Here is a 24,728-nt window from a genome sequence, read left to right on the forward strand (position 1 = left end):
TTTACCTTCCAACAGGACAACAACCACTGTCTCGCACACAGCCGAGACAATGCAGGAGTGGCTTCTGGACAAGTCTCTGAATGTCCTTGAGTGGCCCGGCAAGAGCCCGGACTTAAACCTGATAAACATCCCTGGTGAGACCTGAAAATAGCTGTGCAGCGATGCTCCCCATCCAACCTGACAGAGCTTGAGAGGATCTGCAGAGAAGAATGGGAGAAACTCCTCAAATACAGGTGTGCCAAGCTTGTAGCGTCACACCTAAGAATACTGTCATGGCAATTTCCTGTATTACCAAATGAGGAGAATTACAAACCACACACCAGTCAGAGTTATACTTAAACTTCATATTTAAGAATATGAGCTTTACCAAAGCCCTGTGACTTTCAACAATTTACTATCTATAATGAATTGTTGAGAGTCCCAACATAATGGCAACTGAGATATTTTATAGCAAAGATACACCCCTCTCAAGTTACATGACGAACCACAGATCTTAGGAACTCTTCAAGGCCTTTTACTTGAGAAAGGAGTATCCCTTGGCCAGATTGCATTTGCTATAAATTATCGCTCAGTTTGGTCTCTAAAACGAGGTTCTAATCTCATTCCTGGTACTCCATAGTACCAAATCATTACCTCATCCAAGGCATAACTAAATTGTCAACTCTATATACTCCCATCTCAAGTAAACCCCCTCTTCTCCCCACTCCTGGACAAGCTCACTGAGGGGAGAAACTTGCACACAGACATTGTGGAGAAAATAGATAATTGGTTCCCCCTTAACCTGTTGAGTGTAGGGGGCAGTATTTTGATGTTTGGATGAAAAACGTACCCAAATGAAACTGCCTATTTCTCAGGCCCAGAATCTAGAATATGCATATAATTTTCAGATTAGGATAGAAAACACTCTAAAGTTTCCAAAACTGTCAAAATATTGTCTGTGAGTATAACAGAACTGATATTGCAGGCGAAAACCTGAGGAAAATCTAACCAGGAAGTGCCTAAGAGAAGCAAATCTCCCTGTTCCATTGCATGCCTTCCCTCCATTTAAAGGGATATCAACCAGATTCCTTTCCCTATGGCTTCCACATGGTGTGACAGTCTTTAGACATAGTTTCAGGCTTTTAATCTGAAAAATGAGCGAGAACGATCACATCACGTCAGTGGATGGCTGAGTGCCAGCAGAGGTTTGCATGCGCAATAGCTTGGAGCAGCTTCTCTCTCTCCTATTGAAAAAGCTACGGTCCGGTTTAAATATTATTGATTATTTATTGTAAAAAAAAACCTGAGGATTGATTATAAAAAACATTTTACATGTTTTTACAAACTTTACGGACACTATTTGGAATTTTCGTCTGCCCGCCATGACCTGCACGAGCCTGTGGATTTCTGAACAAAACGCGCCAACCAAATGGAGGTTTTTGGATATAAAAATAATCTTTATCGAACAAAATGAATATTTATTGTGTAACTGGGAGTCTCGTGAGTGCAAACATCCGAAGATCATCAAAGATAAGCAATTCGTTTTATTGCTTTTCTGACTTTTGTGTTCAATCTACTGTGCTGCTAGCTGTTCGTAATGTTTTGTCTGCTGAGAGAGATGTCCTAACATAAACGCTTGGATAGCTTTTGCTGTAAAGCTTTTTTGAAATCTGACATGCCTGGTGGATTAACAACAAGCTAAACTCAGTTTTGTTATATTGCACTTGTGATTTCATGAAAATTTAATATTTTTAGTAATTTAACCTCTAGTGACACCCCATCGGTGAACGGGACCGTTGTCATCATCTGACACTAATTAGCATAAAGCAACGGACATAAATCTTCCTAGAAAATATTCCTATTCATGAAAATCACAAGTGAAATATATTGGAACACAGTTTAGCCTTTTCTTAATCACCCTGTCATCTCAGATTTTCAAAATATGCTTTACAGCCAAAGCTAGACAAGCATTTGTGTAAGTTTATCGATTGCCTAGCATAGCATTATGCCTTGCTAGCAGCAGGCAACCTTGTCACGAAAATCAGAAAAGCAATCAAATTAAATCGTTTACCTTTGATGAACTTTGGATGTTTTCACTCACGAGACTCCCAGGTAGATAGCCAAAGTTCATTTTTTCCCAAAAGAAAATGTTTGTAGGCGAAATAGCTCCGTTTGTTCTTCACGTTTGGCTGGGAAATCGCCCGGAAATTGCGGTCAAGACAACGCCAAAATATATTCCAAATTAGCTCCATACTATCGACAGAAACATGGCAAACGTTGTTTAGAATCCATCCTCAAGGTGCTTTTCAAATATCTATTCGATAATATATCCACCGGGACAATTAGTTTCTCAGTAGAAGCGATTGGAATAATGACTACCTCTGTACTTTACGTGAGATTTTCTCCGACAGCATCATGTGACCACTTGCGCAATGTAGCCCCCTACGGGTATTCTTCAACATAAATGCGTAAAACTACGTCACAATGCTGTAGACACCTTGGGGAATACGTAGCTGGTTCATAGCACATTCACAGCTCAATGGGGACTCATTGGCACACAGCGCTTTCAAAATATGGGGCACTTCCGGATTGGATTTTTCTCAGGCTTTCGCCTGCAACACCAGTTCTGTTATACTCACAGACAATATCTTTACAGTTTTGGAAACGTTAGAGTGTTTTCTATCCAAAGCTGTCAATTGTATGCATATTCTAGCATCTTGTCCTGACAAAATATCCCGTTTAAAACGGGAATGTTAAAAAAAAAAAATGAAAATACTGCCCCTAGAGTTGCAACAGGTTAATTTGAATTTGCCGCTCTGCAATTCAGAGGATGTTGATGAAAATGATCTTGGTAACGGGATGGGTGTGCCAAGAATTAATTACGCCTTCCCTTCTTCACAAGGTTTAACAGATACATTCACATATGAAGGCAATTTTCCATTCTGACCTCTCCCCTCTCTGGGCCCCAAGTGACTGATCCCTAGCTGAGAAGGGAAAACTGCAACTGCCAACAGTATAGTCCAAAGGGATACATTCTAATGACAAGTATCTCACATAAGCATATTATGTAAATAAAACATCTTATCTATGTTACCCAACTAATTCTGATTCATCCGCCACAATACTCGAGGCTGTAATCGCTGCCTAAGGTGCTTCAACAAAGTACTGAGGAAAGGGTCTGAACACTTATGTAAATGTGATATTTCAGTTTTGTATTTTTAATAAATTGGCAAACATTTCTAAAAACAGTTTTTGCTTTGTTATTACAGATTGATGAGGGAAAAATACAATTTAATACATTTTAGAATAAGGCTGCAACATAACAAAATGTGTAAAACATCAAGTGGTCTGAATACTTTCCGAATGCATTGCTGTTATTACCCATTACCTTTCCGTGTCTCTTTTTAAATTAATCATACTCCATACAAAACTATCCAAGTCTCAAGCTAACAATTGTCAGTCATTCCCTGCCATGTATCATCTCCATTACCTGAATCTATAAATACCCTTAAACTGAACTTCATCTGCTCTTTAACTGGAGTCCCACAGTAGACGGACATCACGCTTTCTTGTGTTTTTATTTTACCTTTATTTAACTAGGCAAGTCAGTTAAGAACAATTTCTTACTTTCAATGACGGCCTAGAAACAGTGGGTTAACTGCCTTGTTCAGGGGCAGAACGACAGATTTTTTACCTTGTCAGCTCGGGGATTCGATCTTGCCGGCTACCTGCCGTCTCGAATAAATGTTTTGGGTGTGGTCGATTGTTCTACATTTTGTTGAGTTTGGCCATTAGTGAGTTTATTCATGTGTGACAATATTCAAGATATTCACTATGTAAAGCCACTGCAATGATGTCCTTTTGCTTGCAGTTGGTTAGATTTTTTTTTTTTGGTATGAGGTACATGCAGTTTACTGGCAACACCCTCTAAGGTGACTGTTTTTAAGTAAAGTAATTGGTATTTCTAAAATATCTATTGTTTACGTAAATGCAGAGGGTAACAGTATTTTTTTTCTACCATCAGAAGTACAGTATTGCTTGACACTGTTTTTGGTAATCTTGTGAGCTTGGTCATCTGAATCTATGGAAAAGCACTGCTGGATTTCAGAAAGCTATCGAGTGGAAGTAACATATCTAAGTAATTTTGATGTAGTTGTGTAAATGCGTGTTATTCCTCTCTCAACCAAGAAAACCTAATCCTCTAAGCTTGAATAAACTTAGCTTGTTCTTTAAATTCCTCTGTACTGTTTCTCTTTAATGGGCCTAGAACCTGTCTAACGTTTAGATGTTGCAATTGTAATACATTTTTTATATTTTTGGTAAGGTGTTGACTGGGCTGTTGCATTGCTCAGAACTGTTGACACAACTCAATAGGTAGCCTGTCACAAATCAGTGTCTTATGTTCTGGTTGAGGTGTTCCCCTCATTAAACAGTAACTTGTGTAGTATGGTCGTTGAGACATTTTAGCTAACCCTGGTCAGGTGTTACTATAATATACTACAGTCATGTCTGCAAAAACACTACAGTAAATACTACACTTTACTGGTCATTTAGGGAAAGGAAGGTATCTAGTCAGTTGCACAATTGAATGCATTCATCTGAAATGTCTTCCACATTTAACCCAAACCCTCAATCAGAGAGGTGCAAGGGGCTGCCTTAGCTATGCATGAGCTCGCCAAGGAAAGCATGTTCAAATCAAAACAGCATCGACAAAGCTAGCAGTAAAGCTAGCTAGCAGTCCAATCGTTCGAAAAATTATAATGTAAGCACGACGTGACCGAGGGATACTACAGTATGTAGTATAGCACTCTCCAGTATACTACACAATTATACCGTAAAGACTACATGATCGAGGAATACTACAGTGTGTAATATAGTATTCTACAGTATACTACAAAAGTCAAGAGTAAGCACTACACCATTGAGGGATACTGCAGTGTGGAGTATTTGACTCTACATAATACTACAAAATTCTATAGTAGGTACTATATTATTCTATAGTAAACTATATCATTTTTTATGTGGGTGCAGGAATCGCCCCTCCCTTCTGTGTGAACCCGAGTGTCACGTTCTGACCTCTATTTGCTTTGTTTTGTATGTAGTTAGTATGGTCAGGGCGTGGGTTGGGTGGGCAGTCTATGTTTGTTTTTCTATGTTTTGGGGCATTTCTATGTTTTCGGCCTACTATGGTTCTCAATCAGAGGCAGGTGTCATTAGTTGTCTCTGATTGAGAATCATACTTAGGTAGCCTGGGTTGCACTTGTTTGTTTGTGGGTGATTGTCTATGTTGATGGCTTGTTTCAGCACAGGTCTCATTTTGTAGCTTCACGGTCAAATTTGGTTTATTGTTTTTGTTACTCGTTTGTATAGTGTTCAGTCTTTCTTGATTAAAGATTTACCATGGACACTTACCATTTTGGTCTTCCGATCCATCTCGCCTCTCCTCTTCAGATGAAGAGGAGGACGACCGTGACACCGAGTCTTATCATGGAATTACCCTAGAGTGCTCACATACTGTACATGTTGAATGTACTGTATACACATTGTGTTTACGTAATACTGGACCAAAGCGGTGCTGTATGTGTTTTTCCCTTGTGAAGCAACATTACCTGGTTTAATAGGAAGTCAAAAATATTTACTCACTCTGTGTTTACCTCAGCTCTCCACCACAGTAGAAAAACATGGCTTCTGTCAGCCTTCAACGATTCCCAAGAAAATATATACCACAAAAATAACTCCTGACATTACTCCTCCAACAAACCATCTAAGGGACAGATCAGCCCATCATTAATTACATTTTCCTGGCAGTAATTATGCCCCTTAGCGGTCCGCGGTCTTACTGCAGGGATCCACAAAAACATATTTTGAAAAAGGGGATTTATTTTCAATGAAATGAATATCGCTATCAACATTTTTAATGGCATACCTACAGTATTAGACAGGTGATAAATAATAGAAAAGAGGGGAATATCTTCTTTCTAATGATGTCAACTGTATTTCTCAACTCCTAATATCTAGCCAATTATACTCACTGGAGTATCTGATTTTTAAAATGTCCATTAATTTTCCTTGCCATTGTCATTCACCTGATGATAAGACAAGTCTTGAGAATTATTATTTTTTGCTAATGTATGATAGAATCCCTGGGTTGCCGGTTGTCTGGAAGGGGGCAAGAAAAAGTAGAAGATCCCTGTCTTAGAAGGAAATCTGGACTAAAAATCATGGACTTTATGGCAATATAACTGGAAAAATGCTACCACAGGCATTTTCTAAAAAAAATTGAGTATGCCTACCATCTCAACCAATGTGTAAGCTATGCTGTGCTATATACTGTTTGCATCAATGTACATTTTATCCGGAGGGATACCAATGTCAGGCATAATGTTATAAAACAAATACGTTTGACGTCATTTACTATTCTGTACACATTCATGACCATGATTTTGTTAAGACCTTGATGAGGATTTAGATGCTGCATAGATCCTATGTATTGTATTCCAGAGCTGAAGCACTAAGCTGTGCTGTGTTGTTGCAGGAGAACCGTATGATGTTACAGAGCCATGCTATAGCCTTCGTCAGCCTCCACAGTCCTGTCAGGGGGACCGACACCCTGCGTTCCACTGCCTCTTTCTCATTGCTGCAACTCACCTCTGACATTCAGACGGTACAATACTATACCCCTACCTTTTAGACAGGTGATTAATAATAGACCGCGTCATCACCATATTCTCTTCGAGGACATGAGGAATCCTCACAGAAAAAGCTAATTAAGTGATGATCAGTCAAGTGGTCAAAGTCTATCGCTTGAACATGAGATGCTTTGCAAATTACTGTATTTAAGAGTCCATTTTTTTCTGTGGGGAATGAGACCTCTATCTGCTGGTTGCTACCCTGAATAACTGTACCTTGTGATGGAGTGTTGAAAGGGTAAACTTAGTTAAACGCTGTCAGTGTTTCCTTGTCTTTGGTAAGCAAAGCTACATGGGAGTCAGAAGAAGGTGGACTCTCATGGCAGAATGCTCCATTATTTCCCCTCTGGCCATAATCCTCTTAATTAACCTAAATGCCAGTCCACCGGTGACATTTGGGGAGTAATAAAAGTGAGCACACCTGCCATGGCATAATAGAGCTTAATCACACAGTAGTGTAAACTCAGCAAAAAAAGAAACGCCCCTTTTTCAGGACTCTGTCTTTCATAGATAATTCGTAAAAATCCAAATAACTTCACAGATCTTCATTGTTATAGGTTTAAACACTGTTTCCCATGCTTGATCAATGAACCATAACCAATTAATGACCTATTAATTAACCTGTGGAACGGTCGTTAAGACACTAACAGCTTGCAGACGGTAGGCAATTAAGATCATAGTTATGAAAACTTAAGACACTAAAGAGGCCTTTCTCCTGACTCTGGAAAAACACCAAAAGAAAGATGCCCACTGTCCCTGCTCATCTGCGTGAACGTGTCTTAGGCATGCTGGAAGGAGGCATGAGGACTGCAGATGTGGCCAGGGCAATAAATTGCAATGTCTGTACTGTGAGACGCCTAAGACAGCGCGGAGACAGGACAGACAGCTGATCGTCCTCGCAGTGGCAGACCATGTGTAACAAGACCACACAGGATCGGAATATCCGAACATCACACCTGCGGGAAAGGTCCAGGATGGCAACAACAACTACCCGAGTTACACCAGGAACGCCCATCCCTTCGTCAGTGCTCAGACTGTCCGCAATAGGCTGAGAGAGGCTGAACTGAGCGCTGGTAGGCCTGTTGTAGGCAGGTCCTCACCAGACACCACCGACAACATCGTCACCTATGGGCACAAACCCACCGTCGCTGGACCAGACAGGACTGGCAAAAAGTGCTTCACTGACGAGTCACAGTTTTGTCTCACCAGGGGTGATGGTCGGATTTGCGTTTATCGTCGCAGGAATGAGCGTTACACCGAGGCCTGTACTCTGGATCGATTTTGGAGGTGGAGGGTCCGCCATGGTCTGGGGCGATGTGTCACAGCATCATCGGACTGAGCTTGTTGTCATTGCAGGCAATCTTAACTCTGTGCTTTACAGGGAAGACATCCTCCTCCCTCATGTGGTACCCTTCCTGCAAGCTCATTCTGACATGACCCTCCAGCATGACAATGCCACCAGCAATCCTGCTCGTTCTGTGTATGATTTCCTGCAGACTGGAATGTCAGTGTTCTGCCATGGCCAGCGAAGAGCCCGGATCTCAATCCCATTGAGCACGTCTGGTACTTGTTTGATTGGAGGGTGAGGGCTTGGGCCATTCCCCCCAGAAATGTTCAGGAACTTGTAGTTGCCTTGGTGGAAGAGTGGGGTAACATCTCACAGCAAGAACTGGCAAATCTGGTGCAGTCCATAAGGAGGAGATGCACTGCAGCACTTAATGCAGCTGGTGGCCACACCAGATACTGATTGTTACTTTTGATTTTGACCCCCCCCCCCGCCCCCCTTTGTTCGTGGACACACTTTTCAATTTCTGTTAGTCACATGTCTGTGGAACTTGTTCAGTTTATGTCTCAGTTGTTGAATCTTGTTATGTTCATACAAATAGTATCACGTTAAGTTTGCTGAAAATAAACGCTGGTGACGGTGAGAGGACATTTCTTTTTTTGCTTTTATCTCACAGAGAGAGGAAATTGCCTCTACATACAGTGCATAGCAATATATTTATATTTATTCCTGGAAATGTGTGAATAAATAAAGGTTGAAAAAAAGAACACTAGGTACAAACATCTTGTACCAGGTCGGACCCCTCTTTGCCTCTAGAACAGCCTGAATTCTTCATAGCATTCTACAAGTTGTTGCAAACGTTCCACAGGGCTTTTGTCCTTGCTGATGCAATAGCCCAGTCAACACCTTACCACTCCTCAATTGTCGTTGTTGGTGATTACATGCCCACTGGAGCCACTTCTCCTCTTTTTTAGCTGATAGGAGTGGAACCCAGTGTGGTAGTCTGCTGCAATAGCCCATCCGTGACAAGGATCGATGTTGTGCGTTCCGAGATGTCGTTCTGCATGTCATGGTTGTACTGCGCCGTTATATGTCTGTTTGGTGCCCGCCTGTTAACTTACACAATTCCTGCCATTCTCCTTTGACCTCTCATCATCGAGCTGTTTTCGCCCACAGGACTGCCGCTGACTGGATGTGTTTTGTTTGTCGCACCATTGTCAATAAACCAAAGACACGGTCGTGCTTGAAAAGCCCAAGAGGGAAGCCATTTCTGAGATACTAGATCCGGCTTGCCTGGCATCGACGATCATACCATGCTCAGAGTCGCTTATGTCACTCGTTTTTCCCATTCTAATGTTCAATCAAACAGTAACTGAATGTCTCTAAACCTGTCTGCCTGCTTTATTTAGCAAGCCACAGCCACGTGACTCACTGTCTTAAGGAGCGATCAATTTTCGTGAATTTCTGCGGTGGGTTACCTAATAATCTGGCCAGTGATTGTATGTTAATCCTTTGTAAATTCAGCCAGGTTTTCAAGTTTATTTTTGTCCCAGATAAGATACTGTAGCTTGTTTGTGGACCATTTGTTTTTGGTCTTACACTCCTGATTACTACTTTGTTCTTGCCCTCTGGAATCAGCAAAAGCAACCTCACAGTGTATTAGTCTTTCACTCTTTCATACATACATACCTGTATAATGTGTTCTTATTGTAGTCTGTTCCTTCAGAAAACTGTAATTACTTATGGTAACAGTAGACGGCCAATCAGAGCAAGATAATATAACTGTCCTTATTGTCATGCTAATAGAAAGAAATCTCATCAAAACAACGTTGGCAGGTCGTCTCTATATGGCTGCTGTGTGCTAATGTCCATTGACTAATTAGAGGCTACAATTCCAAGGATTGAATGTGTAGCATTATATGCAGCAACAATAGGGATTTGGGAAACTACAAACGAGTCATTCTTCTCCATCTGTTTTTAATGGGAGGAGCTGCGAACTCCATGATGGTTTGTTTGCTCATCATTCCACGCACATACATCCACGTGCTCCGTGTCCCTTTGTCCTTATTGCGCATTCAGTTGCAGCTGAGTCTGAATAGCTCCTATCACACTATTAATCTTTTCAAGTAGCACTCTTGAGAGGCACCAGGTAGGCTCACTGGTCTCAATATTTTGAGACACTTTAACCACATAATAAATCATGTTTGGGCTAGCGCTGTAACACTTTCTACTTATCTTACTTTGCAGCTGTCTTCAAAGCAGAGATGCCACTGTGTTGATGTATTTCGAATGGGTGCTTTGGGAACCAATTATAGTACAACATATACTTCTTTGGGGATTACGGAGCAGAGCATACCAATTTTTTTGTTGACTTTCATCATTTAATTGGGTATTGTTGTAGCAATGTGTGTGTTTCGTTCTATTTTAAACTGAAGGTTCGCAGCGGATTGGCCGTTGCTGGAATGAAAGAGGAGCAGTGTCACCTTCATCAAATATTCTTTCCAAGCAGAATCATCCACCACTCTGAGCTGGAATTCTCCAGAGTTCTGTTGTTTGTTGTGGGATGTTTAATTCACCACTTGCAGTGTTTGTGTCTTTAAAGTATATAGATTAGGGTCATCGGGATATAACCAAATATTTTCCATGGAGTCCACAAGGCTGTTTGTTCGGCAGATCAGTGGATCTCCTAAAGGAACCCATTTACTTTTATCTGTTGCTGTGATTGTGCTCTGTGAACATTGGAGCAACACAATAAAATGTCCCCGTCTCCGCATAATGTCTGTGATTCTAGATTCCTATTCAATATATTCTTTGCTAAACCCTGTTAAGCCTTAATAATCCACTATAAAGTTCCCATCTATTGCATTTTACCAGTGAACAAGAGATTGTGTCGTAATTTATTCACTGTATGTTGTGGCCAGTGAGCGCTCAACTTATTCATGGACAAACAGGCCAAGAATAATTAGATCACAGATCCTTTTTCACCAGAGGTGATCTGATATCGAAATACTTGTTGCCATAAAAGTCTCTCTACGCTGGGATTCAGGAATAGACCACAATGGAATACATTATTTCAATTACAATTGACAACCAACCATTATCCATAAATGTTGCCTGAAATATACATGATGCACTGATGCATGCATTTTTTATATTTAGTGGCAAGGGACACCATGTTTCACTACTGAGTAGTGCTGTACCTTAGGATTCAAATATCTCTGACCCTCTCTCTCCCCCTCTCTTTCTCTGTCTTGCATTAGGCAGTACATAAGTGACCTATATTAACCTTGACATTCTGATAGTATTCTGATAGAAAATCCATTTAGAAAAGCAGTCTATCTTGTAATCCTTTCAGCGTAGTCACTTCTGATTAAAACAGGTATAGCAGTACATAAGCTTTCAAAATGTGTTTGTCAAAGCAGAACTCAACTGTTGAGATTCAGAATGGAAACAGTTTCTACATTTTGCGCTGTAAGATCCATTCTTCACTTCTACAAGTTCAATTTAGCCGGAGAGAGGTTATACTATTGCAAATAACTTGTGTAGACAATACTTCTCCTTATCTCTCACATTCACTCTGCTCAACATAATAGTATTGACATGGAATATATAGATTGCAGAACTTAGAAGCTGCAAGGAAGAGTGATCCATTTGTTTGTTTTGCATAAATCTGTCTTAAAATGTAGAGTTCATAGAAAAATCATTTGGATAAGATGTGTTTGAGTTTATAGCCATTGTAACAGTTTGGTGTTGATTAAAAACAGCATGCTTCTGAATTAGTGGTGCTATTAAAAGGACATTTAAAACATTTTCCACTTCATATTAATCATCTCCAGCACCACCTCAACATCAACGTATGTGAAAATGGCACTATTCTATTTTTGTAGTGAAAAAGATAGAGGAAGATAAGTGTTTCCAAGGACATCTTCAACCAATTATAGTAGACAATTAGAAGGCAATGTCTACACATAATTGTTTAAAATCACAATACACACCAATGTCATTGGAAACACTTATCTTCTATCTTTTTTACTACAAAACATAGAAAAACACGGCATTTTCACATATGTTGATGTTGGGGTGGTGCTGGAGATGATGAATATAAAGTTGAACATTTTTGACATTTCCCTTTAAGGAAAACATTGTTCAGGAAACTCAGAGAGTTTTAGCATCATCTTCTGTATGTATCTCCAGGCTATGTCACATCGGCTGCCAATCCTAAGCACAGTATTGCAAATTTTTTATTTTTCCATTATTTTACCAGGTAAGTTGACTGAGAACACATTCTCATTTACAGCAACAACCTGGGGAATAGTTACAGGGGAGAGGAGGGGGATGAATGAGCCAATTGTAAACTGGGGATTATTAGGTGACCGTAATGGTTTGAGAGCCAGATTTGGAATTTAGCCAGGACACCAGGATTAACACCCCTACTCTTGCAATAAGTGCCATGGGATCTTTAATGACCTCTGAGAGTCAAGACACCCGTTTAACATCCCATCCAAAAGACAGCGCCCTACACAGGGCAGTGTCCCCAATCACTGCCCTGGGGTATTGGGATATTTTTTAGACAAGAGGAAAGAGTGCCACCTACTGGCCCTCCAACACCACTTCCAGCAGCATCTGGTCTCCCATCCAGGGACTGACCAGGACCAACCCTGCTTAAGCTTCAGAAGCAAGCCAGCAGTGGTATGCAGGGTGGTATGCTGCTGGCAAATGATAATATCTGTCATGAAAGGAGAATGAATACGGTTAATACTCTCCTTCAACAGCATTCATGACCAGGGTCCATATTCATAAAGTGCCTCGGAGTAGGAGTGCTGATCTAGGATTAGGTCTTCACTGTCCATGTAAAGTACTGAAATCTTATTATTATCTAAAAGACAAAACAGATCCTAGATCATCATTCCTACTCAGATAAGTTTTGTGACTTAAACCTTGAGTTGAGTGCATGTTCTAAACATCTTAATGGTAGCTAGTACTGTAGCGTAGTATCCGAAGCTCTAATTCCCCACTCACTTTGTAATTTTTCCCGAGCTATTTCCTCAGCTTCCCTAACCAGAGTGTGTGGATGTTGCAGAATAGATTTGGAGGTGTTTGTGTAGACACTGATTACCCTTGACTCAATTAGCCAATGTATTGTCACACTGCACAGACAGGGTCACCCCAGGGATGTTCCCATAAAGGAAGTTATGTGATCACATCTGTCTGCTAGGCTGGAACTGTTCTGGAACTGTCTGTTCTTTCTGCACGTAGGTGGCTGTCAGTCTCTCAGTCATGACATCAAAGCTGAAGCCGATGACACAGCAGAATATCATCCTCCTCCTCACTCCTACATATTATACTGTAGTGTAGAGAATAATACTTTTCACTTGGACTCTAGAGAGAGAATACTTCTTTATTGCACAGTCTGTGACACAGCAATTATTAGCCATTAGAGAAAGGCATAATATATGAGAATGGAATTCTGCATGACATCCTTGAATGATTCCAATTCCAATCTCATTCCATTTCATTTCAATACCTTTATGGCTCGACGCCCATAGACAAATGTCTTTCATTTACCCTTATTGCGAAGAAAACTCCTAGTTGAGAGGGTCAAGTCCGTACCACCATTCTCACTCATATTCTATTCCTCTCATTAGACGTTCACATCTATTTACAGTATATCAATCACATTCTCACAAATGCACACGGGCAGCTGCCTACTGAGCCATCTTTCACAGACAAGATTACACAGTGGAATAGAGTGCAGCGAGCGATCATAGTTCACTCTCTACATACAAGATTAATCACAGTGTTCTGCCTGGAGATTTACTAGTTTACTCCCATATTTATCAGAGCGGGATAAAGATGATGAGCATTATTTCACTAGTGTTCACAGCACTCAGACATCCTTTTATCTGTAACACAGCACCATGTCTGTCTGGAAATGTTTTTCAAGCTTCAACGTTTAGAGGAAATGTGTACAGTGTCTGTGTTATGGCAAAGGTTTATGGCAAAGAGTTGGCGATACCAATCTTGATTTCATAAAAACAAATATATTTAATCAATAAGGTCTGAGGAGGTTTGGTATATGGCCAATATACCATGGCTAAGTTGCATCGTGCCTGGGTACAGCCCTTAACCGTGGTATTTTGGCCATATACCACAAACCCTGCGAGGTGCGTTTTTGCTATTATAAACTGGTTACCAATGTAATTAGAGCAGTAAAAATAAAGGTTTTGTCATAACCGTGGTATACAGTCTGATATACCACGTCTGTCAGCCAATCAGTTTTCAGGGCTTGAACCACCCAGTTTAAATATATATATATATTTTTTTACATATATATAGCTCTCTGGTTCGCTCAACAAACTGGGTGGTTCAAGCCCTGAATATTATTTTAGTTTATTTATGGTATTATGATCTTGAGTTAGGCTTGTAATGGTTGTAGCATGTTACTATAAGAGATCCAACACACCAGCAGTATGCCTGCCCAATAGAGACGGCCCTCTTGGAAGGCAGCACCATGTCATGTATTATAATCTGTTGGTCATCAATTAGTGCATAATCAATAAACCCTCGCTAGTAAACTAGCTTGTCTGACACATTTGAACAGGGCCTCCTCTCTTTTTCTCTCTCTCCCACTCTCTCGATCTTGCTCCCGCTCTCTCTCCTACCTCGCTCTCTTTCCTTCTATCTCAATGTTGCTCTCTCCCTTTAATTTCCCTCTACCTTTTATGCTCATAGAGTTTGAATGCTTTGTAACTCACCAGTTCAACAGAACCTTGAAGAAAATAAACTAAATAAATGGTGTACATTAAACCCTTTTGTTATGATGTTCTTAGAAACGCAGTTGCGTACAGTATATACTGGTACCTACTACTGTATACAAAACATTAAGAACACCTTCCTAATGTTGAGTTGCCATACCCCTATACACAATTCATGTCTCAAGGCTTAAAAATTATCCCCTTCCTCTACACAGATGTACACTTAGTGTATAACCTTACAGAAATTCCACGTGATTTCACACATGGAAAATCACATGATTTTATGTGAAATTTCACATGAAAACATGTGTTTTTGGAACTTCACGTGATCACATTTTGACATGTGTAGTTTAAGTTTTGACATGTGTAGTTTATCATATTAACTTCCACAAAAGATCACATGTTTTTGGAACACTTCACATGAAATTCAAAGGGTAGGATCAATAGATAAATCTATCTGTAAGGGAACATATATTCCTGCATTATATGCAATTTGCCCAAGATTGATATGATTTTAAGATACAGTATGTTTAGCTAATGTTAACATGTTCTTCTAATAACACAATGTTGAACATAGCATACAAGTTGAAAAGCATAATCATTAGCCCTCAGCAAAAAAAGTTTATTTTTATTTTTTTATCTTTACAATTCTTTGGATATTATCTACCTAGAAAGAAGTACAGTTCAATTTGTTATTTCGATGGAAAGAAAGAAAACAGACTAGAAAAATGGCCGTGCTTTGCAGAAGAAAATCATACTGCTATTATTGCTGTCTTGTTACTAATATTAGCTTTGCACAAAGATGATGCTTTATATTGAGCCGGAGAGAATGGATTCATTGTGCAGGGCAGGAAACGACATGCAGCATCACACAGCCTGTGCTTATGAGGCTCTAGCACGCCACTAACTGGCTAGAGTGGAGCTTTTCACTCATGCATATTGATGCCTGTTCTTATTCACTTAAAAAAACTCCCTCAGCTTCTCTATGGTTTTCATCTCTTTTTTAAAAGTGTGATGTATGCTTTTCTACTAAAAGATGCAAATATAATCACCATTGACCACCCTCTGGTAAGGAACTGTCTAAACAATGCAAGGCCATTTCTGTCTCTCACATTTTGAATAGATGGCATTGAGTTTCTGTATGAACAAAAGTGATGTATTCTTCCAATGAAAACACATCCTTTGGAGAACTCCAATTTCAAAAATGTTCTCACTTTTCCTTGAATTCAGAACTTGGCCAATGATTTTGCTTTTACTTGCTTTTATTTAAATGATGTGCATGTATCAAACATGGGCACAGCATGTGTGTACAGCTGGCTTGCATTATCTGCTACACTAACTGTGACATGATTATACTGCTCATTTCTTTATTTTGTTCCCCCCACTGTATTTCTGTTCAGAGTCAGACAGCATGCCAGTATGCAATACAGTGATCCAGTTAAGTTTAAGGATCAATTGATCAGTTAGCCCCCTGAGGCCTGGCGTCACACACACAGCAGATCATTCCCCAGTCTCTTTGAATTGATTAGAGGTGGTCTGCAGAACATACACCACCATTAGAAGATTTACAGCACCTGCAGGGGGTGAAAGCTTATCTAATTTATATTTACGTACAGGGATAATTTATGTAAACATTCATAACAGCGTGAATTTCCATCATTACCAGAATGCCAATATGAGACGGAGTCAGCAGTTTTGGGGTTTTTCTATCGCTGGACTGGGAAGCACTCTATAACAACTACTGCAGGGCAGGGTAGTGCACTGTGAGCATTGTGAATTGATAAAAGCCTGGCTAGCTGATGGTTGTAGGCAGTGCTTCTGCTGTTACTGTGTGGTCTAATGAATGGTCTGGGTGGTGGAGTACAGAGGAGTGAGCGCTGCATCATAATAATAAGAGTTTTATGTAGTCGTCTTTCCTGCTGCAAATGGTAGACTCTTCATTTTACATTTATGATAGAGGACAGAGATTTAACTCTGGGAGTGTTTCTTTGTTCAATGGTTTAAAAGCAAAGAGTAGAGATTAGTCTGTTTTTTTCCAAGCAAAACTCTTAAAGATGTTGGACATTTCCTCTCTGATTCTTGTTTCTGTTTGTGTATTGTTTGTCGTGTTGGTGCTGCATAATCCACTGTGGGTCAGCTGGTATTAGCATGCTGTCAAAGGTCAAATTGAGATCCCATTTCTACATGGTCATTCTGTGTGTACAGTAAGTATTTCTTTACTAGTTTAGATTCCTGTATGTTCCTATATTGTAAGCTATATTTCTCAAGCTTCCATTACTCCCGTGGCGGTAGGGAGAATGACTGATTCCCACTCAGGCCAGCACTGATCTTGAATAATGAAAATCAGCTAAGAATCATGGGTGTTCAGTAATACAGTACTAGTGTGATGCTTTTGTCTGTAGTTTTTGTTTGCAATACTTTTAGTGTACTTTTAGGATTGACCCCCTTGACAGGGAGTGGATATTAGCTACTCCACCTTTGTGGGTGACCATTTTTTACCAATGAAACTGTCCACACAAAATCAATGGTTGGTACAAACACTGAAACATTTTCCTTAGAGCTTTGAAAATACTTTGAAAATGCAAGCTAATCATCTCCCCTTTTTGCTTTTCAAATTTCAAGAGGCCCATATTTATTCCAAACTACCTCCCTCATCCTCACACAGTACATCTAGGGGGACTACTACACCAAGCCAGAGTAAACCAAAATATGTTTAAATAAAAACCCAGAAAAAAATCTTTAATCTTTAAAATCTTTCAATCTTTAAAATACATCTCAGCTTTTTCCCACTTTGAAACATTTATTAGAAACTGTTCCCCACAGCTTATTTATAAAGTGCTCTGTTTCAAAGCCTCTGCTACCATATAATACTGCCACAGTGATCTGTTTGTTTCTCTGGCTGTCTCTCTGTCTGTCTTCCGTCTATATTCTGTCTGCATTCTGAACGAGTACTGTTATTTTAGCATTGTAGTTTCAGCCTTTCCCTTCCCCCCTAGTCTTTATATTCCGCTAAGCTCATTACTCTTCTCTATTTGACGACACATCTTCCTCTCTTTTCCCTCTGTCTCTCACCCCCCCCCCCCTTTTGCTCTCCTCTCTTTCTCTTTAATCTCTATCTCTCTCTCACTCTGTCTGTTGTTACATTTCAGAGACAGCTGCTGAGCTGTATTTGAGGTGGAAACTGCACTGGACCAAATGTCAGCTCCCTACAGATCCCTGGGGACATGAGCATTTTTGCCTAGCACCTCGCTGTTCCTACTATGGAGTTTGCAGTTGAACAGACCAAAGCAGAAGACTTACTGAGACCATGCAGAAACAGACACTTAATCGATAACACATTATGGTAGGGTTCAGTAGTAATAGATTTTTATACTAAACAATATAGGCGAATTAAAGCTTTTCCTCCTTACTGACTAGTTTGTTAAAAGTCCAGTGTTATTGTCTATTGCAATGTCTATGACACCTGGTTTAGAGGTGTTATCTTGAATTGGGTTGTGCTAAAATTGAGGGCACTTATTTTAGAGGAAACATGATGTTTATCACTGTAGGATCTCCTACAGGCAAAAGTAGATGCTAGGTACACTGGTGCTAGCTAATGTGTTTGGAAACGAGCAGATGTTCTCTACCAGAATAACTGGAATTGTGACAAGAACATGGTCCAGTGCTAATTTTGTACTCCCATTTAACATATGTTGCCTTGCCTCATGCAGTTTCCTCAAGTACACACTCATTACACACTCAGTATTTAAGCCTGTTGACTCTGCCTCATGTTATACAGCTCTTTCCAAAGTTTACACAATGATCTGTCTCAAAAGGTTCCTCAGAAATGTTTGTCATTTTGAGAATGTCACATTCTGACCTTAGTTCCTTTGTTTTGTCTTTTGTTTTAGTATGGTCAGGGCTTGAGTTGGGTGGGTTGTCTATGTTAGTTTGTCTATGATTTTCTATTTCTATGTTTGGCCTGGTATGGTTCTCAATCAGAGGCAGCTGTCAATCGTTGTCCCTGATTGAAAACCATATTTAGGTAGCCTGTTTTCCATTGTGTTTTGTGGGTGGTTATTTTCAGTTTTTGTGTGTCTGCACCAGACAGAACTGTTTCGTTTGTTATTCAGTGTTCAGTTTTTTCATTAAATAAGATGAACACTAACCACGCTGCGCTTTGGTCCTGCTCTCCTTCCCCAGACGACAAGCGTTACAAAGGAGGAATACATTTGGCATGTTTTCTTATGAAAGTCAGATAATGTAAGGGCCCTCGTCGAAAGGAGTGGACCAAAGCGCAGCTTGGAAAGTGTTCATGATTTTTATTAGCGAAAACAAAAGCGAACAGTTCTGTCAGGTAAGACACTAAACAGCAAACAAGACCCCACATAACCCAAAAGGAAAATGACAACTTATATATGATCCCCAATCAGAGACAACGATAAACAGCTGCCTCTGATTGGGAACCACACTCGGCCAAAAACAAGAAAGTAGAAAACATAGACTTTCCTACCCGAGTCACACCCTGACCTATCCAAACATAGAGAATAATAAGGATCTCTAAGGTCAGGGCATGACAGATAATGCATCAACCACATGCGGATAGATGGCGCCGGAGAAGAAGGCAGAAGTTTTAAGAGCCCACAACCGATTATATTTTTTTGTTAGTTTATTTGCAATGTTTGTAACTTATTTTGTACATAATGTTGCCGCTACCATCTTTTATGACTGAAAATACAGTTGAAGTCGGAAGTTTACATACACCTTAGCCAAATACATTTAAACTCAGGTTTTCACAATTCCTGACATTTAATCCTAGTAAAAATTCCCTGTCTTAGGTCAGTTAGGATCACCACTTTATTTTAAGAATGTAAAATGTCAATTTGAGCGCCGCCATGGATTGCGTTGTCCAGAATATGGACCGCTGGGAGAGACAGGGAGTTTTTCCAGCGCCTTCCTTGAACGCTTTATCACCTCCTAAACCCAGCAGGATCCATTTATCCCTGCCTAAGGGTTACAACGGAGTTACTTCCGGCTGCCAGGGTTTTCTCCTTAAACTAAGCTTGTATCTGGCCATGGTCCACCCAGCTCCATCGGACTGTGAGAAGAGTCATGCCCTCGTCTCGTGCCTCACTGGGAAAGCTCTGGAGTGGGCCAGCGCTGTGTGTGGAGAAGAGGATGCGGCGTTGGACCATTTTGAGGAGTTCACCCGCCATTTCAGGACAGTATTCGACCATCCCGACGAAGGCAGAGCGGCGGGTGAGCGCCTCTATCATCTGAGGCAGGAGACGAGGAGCGCACAGGAGTTTGCTCTGGAGTTTAGGACCCTGGCTGCCAGCGCTGGATGGAGTGACAGGGCCCTGATCGACCATTATCGCTGTAGTCTACGTGAGGACGTCCGTTTGGAGCTGGCCTGTAGAGACACCACCCTCACCTTCGACCAGCTGGACAACATGCTAGCTACTCGTGGACGTCTAGATCGGGGTCTGGTTGTTCCATCCTCCCGCACTCTCTCTCCTGTACCCATGGAGTTGGGAGGGATGGTGAGCAGCGAGACCGGAGGGGTTTCCGCTCGAGCACCATATGTGGTCGCAGAGGACACACTGCTGGTCGGTGCCGGATTGGTTTCTCTGGGAATCAAGGCAGCAGGCAGGGCACTCTGGCATCACCCCAGGTGAGTAGGCACCATTCTCATCCAGAGCCCTCAGTTGCACATATGTTGGTCTCTGTCACTTTTCCAGAATTTTCCTCACGTTCCCAGTATACAGCACAAGTAGATTCAGGCGCGGCTGGGAATTTCATTAAGAAAAGTTTAGCTCATAGTTTAGGGATCCCCATTGTTCCTGTGGATATGCCTTTCCCCGTTCATGCCTTAGATAGTCGACCATTAGGGTCAGGGTTTATCAGGGAGGTCACCGCTCCTTTGAGTATGGTAACGCAGGGGGGTCACATGGAGAAGATTAGTATTTTCCTTATTGATTCTCCTGCGTATTCTGTGGTGCTAGGCCTACCCTGGTTAGCTTGTCACAACCCCACTGTTTCTTGGCCACAGAGGGCTCTCACGGGGTGGTTGCGAGAGTGCTCGGGTAGGTGTTTATGGGTTTCCGTTGGTGCTGCTACGGTGGAAAGTCCAGACCAGGTCTCCACAGTGCGCATTCCCCCAGAATATGCCGATTTGGCTCTCGCCTTCTGTAAAAAGAAGGCGAATCAATTACCACCCCATCGACGGGGGGATTGTGCGATAGATCTCCTGGTAGACGCTGCATTTCCCAGGGGTCACGTGTATCCCCTGTCGCAAGCGGAGTCTGTGGCTATGGAGACATATGTCTCCGAATCCCTGCGTCAGGGGTACATTCAGCCCTCCATTTCACCAGTCTCCTCAAGTTTATTTTTTGTGAAGAAGAAGGATGGCAGTTTGCGCCCATGCATTGATTATCGAGGTCTCAATAAAATCACGGTGAGATATAGTTACCTCTTATCACTACAGCGATTGAGTCAATGCACGGGGCGGGCTTCTTCACTAAACTGGATCTCAGGAGTGCGTACAATCTGGTGCGTATTCGGAAGGGAGACGAGTGGAAGACGGCATTTAGCACCACCTCAGGTCGTTATGAGTACCTCGTCATGCCATATGGGTTGATGAATGCTCCATCAGTCTTCCAATCATTTGTAGACGAGATTTTAGAGACCTGCACGGGCAGGGTGTAGTGGTGTATATTGATGTGATATCCTGATATACTCCGCTACATGCGCCCAGCAAGTGTCCCTGGTGCGCAAAGTGCTTGGTCGCCTGTCGGAGCATGATCTATATGTCAAGGCTGAGAAATGCTTGTTCTTCCAACAATCCGTCTCCTTCCTAGGGCATCGGATTTCTACGTCAGGAGTGGAGATGGAGAGCGACCGCATTGCAGCCATGCGTAATTGGCCGACTCCCACCACGGTAAAGGAGGTGCAACGTTTCTTAGGGTTTGTCAACTGCTACCGGAGGTTTATCCAGGGTTTTGGTCAGGTTGCTGGGTCAGGTTGCTGGGGGGGGGGGGGGGGGGGGCTTGCAGTGGTCAGCTGAGGCAAACAGTGCTTTTAGGCACCTGAAGGCTCTGTTTACCTCGGTTCCTGTGTTGGCTCATCCGGATCCCTCTTTGCCATTCATAGTGGAGGTGGACGCGCTCGGGTACGCCACTGAAGCTCCGCCCCTGTGCCTTCTTTTCGAAGAAGCTCAGCCCAGCAGAGCGAAACTATGATGTGGGGGGCCGGGAGCTGTTGGCTGTCGTAAAAGCTTTGAAGGCGTGGAGACATTGGCTTTGAGGGGGCTAAACACCCTTTTCTCATCTGGACGGACCATCGCTGTCTGGAGTACATCCGGGAGGCGAGGAGACTGAATCCTCGTCAGGCAAGGTGGGCCATATTTTTCACTCGTTTTGTGTTTACCCTCTCTTACAGACCAGACTCCCAGAACGTTAAGGCAGACGCCTTGTCCCGGCTGTATGACACAGAGGAGCGGTCCATGGATCCCACTTCCATACTCCCAGCTTCTTGTTTGGTGGCGCCAGTAGTGTGGGAGCTGGACGCGGACATTGAGCGGGCGTCACGTGCAGAGCCCTCTCCCCCTCAGTGTCCAGCTGGGCGTCTGTACGTTCCGTCTGCTGTCACGACCGATTGATCTATTGAGCCCACACGTCACCCTCCTCTGGTCATCCTGGGATAGGTCGGACGATGCGCTGTCTTGATCAAATCAAATCAAATTTATTTATATAGCCCTTCGTACATCAGCTGATATCTCAAAGTGCTGTACAGAAACCCAGCCTAAAACCCCAAACAGCAAGCAATGCAGGTGTAGAAGCACCGTGGCTAGGAAAAACTCCCTAGAAAGGCCAAAACCTAGGAAGAAACCTAGAGAGGAACCAGGCTATGTGGGGTGGCCAGTCCTCTTCTGGCTGTGCCGGGTGGAGATTATAACAAAACATGGCCAAGATGTTCAAATGTTCATAAATGACCAGCATGGTCGAATAATAATAAGGCAGAACAGTTGAAAGAAACTGGAGCAGCAGCACGGCCAGGTGGACTGGTGACAGCAAGGAGTCATCATGTCAAGTAGTCCTGGGGCATGGTCCTAGGGCTCAGGTCCTCCGAGAGAGAGAAAGAGAGAATTAGAGAACGCACACTTAAATTCACACAGGACACCGAATAGGACAGGAGAAGTACTCCAGATATAACAAACTGACCCTAGCCCCCCGACACATAAACTACTGCAGCATAAATACTGGAGGCTGAGACAGGAGGGGTCAGGAGACACTGTGGCCCATCCGAGGACACCCCCGGACAGGGCCAAACAGGAAGGATATAACCCCACCCACTTTGCCAAAGCACAGCCCCCACACCACTAGAGGGATATCTTCAACCACCAACTTACCATCCTGAGACAAGGCTAAGTATAGCCCACAAAGACCTCCGCCACGGCACAACCCAGACAGGATGACCACATCAGTGAATCAACCCACTCAGGTGACGCACCCCCTCCAGGGACAGCATGAGAGAGCCCCAGTAAGCCAGTAACTCAGCCCCTGTAATAGGGTTAGAGGCAGAGAATCCCAGTGGAAAGAGGGGAACCGGCCAGGCAGAGACAGCAAGGGCGGTTCGTTGCGCCAGAGCCTTTCCGTTCACCCTCCCACTCCTGGGCCAGACTACACTCAATCATATGACCCACTGAAGAGATGAGTCTTCAGTAGAGACTTAAAGGTTGATGGGAGGTACTGGTGGCCCACTTTAGCTATTAGGATTTATGTTTCCTCCCGCTCAGTGTGCGCCCAGTGCAAGGCTCCTAGACACCTGCCCAGAGGTAAGTTACAACCCTTACCCGTTCCACAACGGCCGTGGTCACACCTTTCGGTGGATTTTTTAACTGATCTTCCACCTTCACAGGGTAACACAACTATCCTGGTCGTTGTGGATCATTTTTCTAAGTCCTGTCGTCTCCTCCCTTTGCCCGGTCTCCCTACGGCCTTACAAACTGAGGAAGCCCTGTTTACACACGTTTTCCGGCACTATGGTGTGCCTGAGGATATAGTGTCTGATCAGTTCACATCAAGGGCCTGGAAGGTGTTCATGAAACGTCTGGGAGTCTCGGTCAGCCTTACCTCAGGTTTTCACCCGAGAATGGGCAGGTGGAGCGAGTTAACCAGGATGTGGGTAGGTTTTTTCGGTTTTATTGCCAGGACCGGCCGTAGGTGTGGGCGAAGTTCGTGCCCTGGGCAGAGATGGCCCAGAACTCGCTACGCCACTCCTCCACTAACCTTTCTCCCTTTCAATTTGAATTGGGGTATCAGCCGGTTCTGGCTCCTTGGCATAAGAGTCAGACCGAGGCTCCTGCAGGTGGACAATTGGTTCCGGTGTGCGGAGGAAACCTGGGAGGCTGCCCATGTCCACCTGTGCCACCTGCGCCATACTGCGCCAGAAAGTTGGCGCAGACCATCACCGCAGTGAGGCCCCGGTGTTCTCACCAGGGGACAGGGTCTGGCTCTCATCCCAAAACCTGCCCCTCCGCCTGCCCTGCCGGAAGCTGGGTCTGCGGTTTGTGGGGCCGTTTAAAGTCCTGAGGAGAGTGAACGAGGTATGTTATAGGTTACAGCTACCCACTAATGAACTAATTAACCCCTCATTCCATGTGTCTCTCCTCAGGCCGGTGGTGGCTGGCCCGCTCCAGGAAGTGAAGTTCCTCCACCCCCTCTGGACATCGAGGGGGTCAAGGCGTACTCTGTTCTATCCATCTTGGATTCGAGATGTCGGGCGAGGGGCCTTCAGTACCTCGTGGACTGGGAGGGGTACGGTCCGGAGGAGAGATGCTGGGTTCCGGTGGAGGACGTATTAGATCCTTCCATGTTGCAAGAATTCCACCGTCTCCATCCGTATCGCCCTGCACCTCGCCCTCCGGGTCGTCCCTGAGGCCGGTGTCGACGCGCGGCTTGAGCCGCGCGTCAGAGGGGGGGTACTGTCACGACTTCTGCCGAGGTCGAAGCCTCTCCTTGTTCGGGAGGTGGTCGACGT

The 24,728-nt window shown here is 42.9% G+C and overlaps 1 pseudogene; it reads left to right on the plus strand.

Moving 5' to 3' along the window:
- LOC139407954 (inactive N-acetylated-alpha-linked acidic dipeptidase-like protein 2) overlaps positions 1 to 24,728 on the plus strand; it is a 126,343-nt pseudogene that overhangs the window by 14,825 nt on the left and 86,790 nt on the right.

This window comes from Oncorhynchus clarkii, chromosome 4, assembly GCF_045791955.1.
Source record: "Oncorhynchus clarkii lewisi isolate Uvic-CL-2024 chromosome 4, UVic_Ocla_1.0, whole genome shotgun sequence".
In the NCBI taxonomy this organism is placed as follows: Eukaryota; Metazoa; Chordata; class Actinopteri; order Salmoniformes; family Salmonidae; genus Oncorhynchus; species Oncorhynchus clarkii.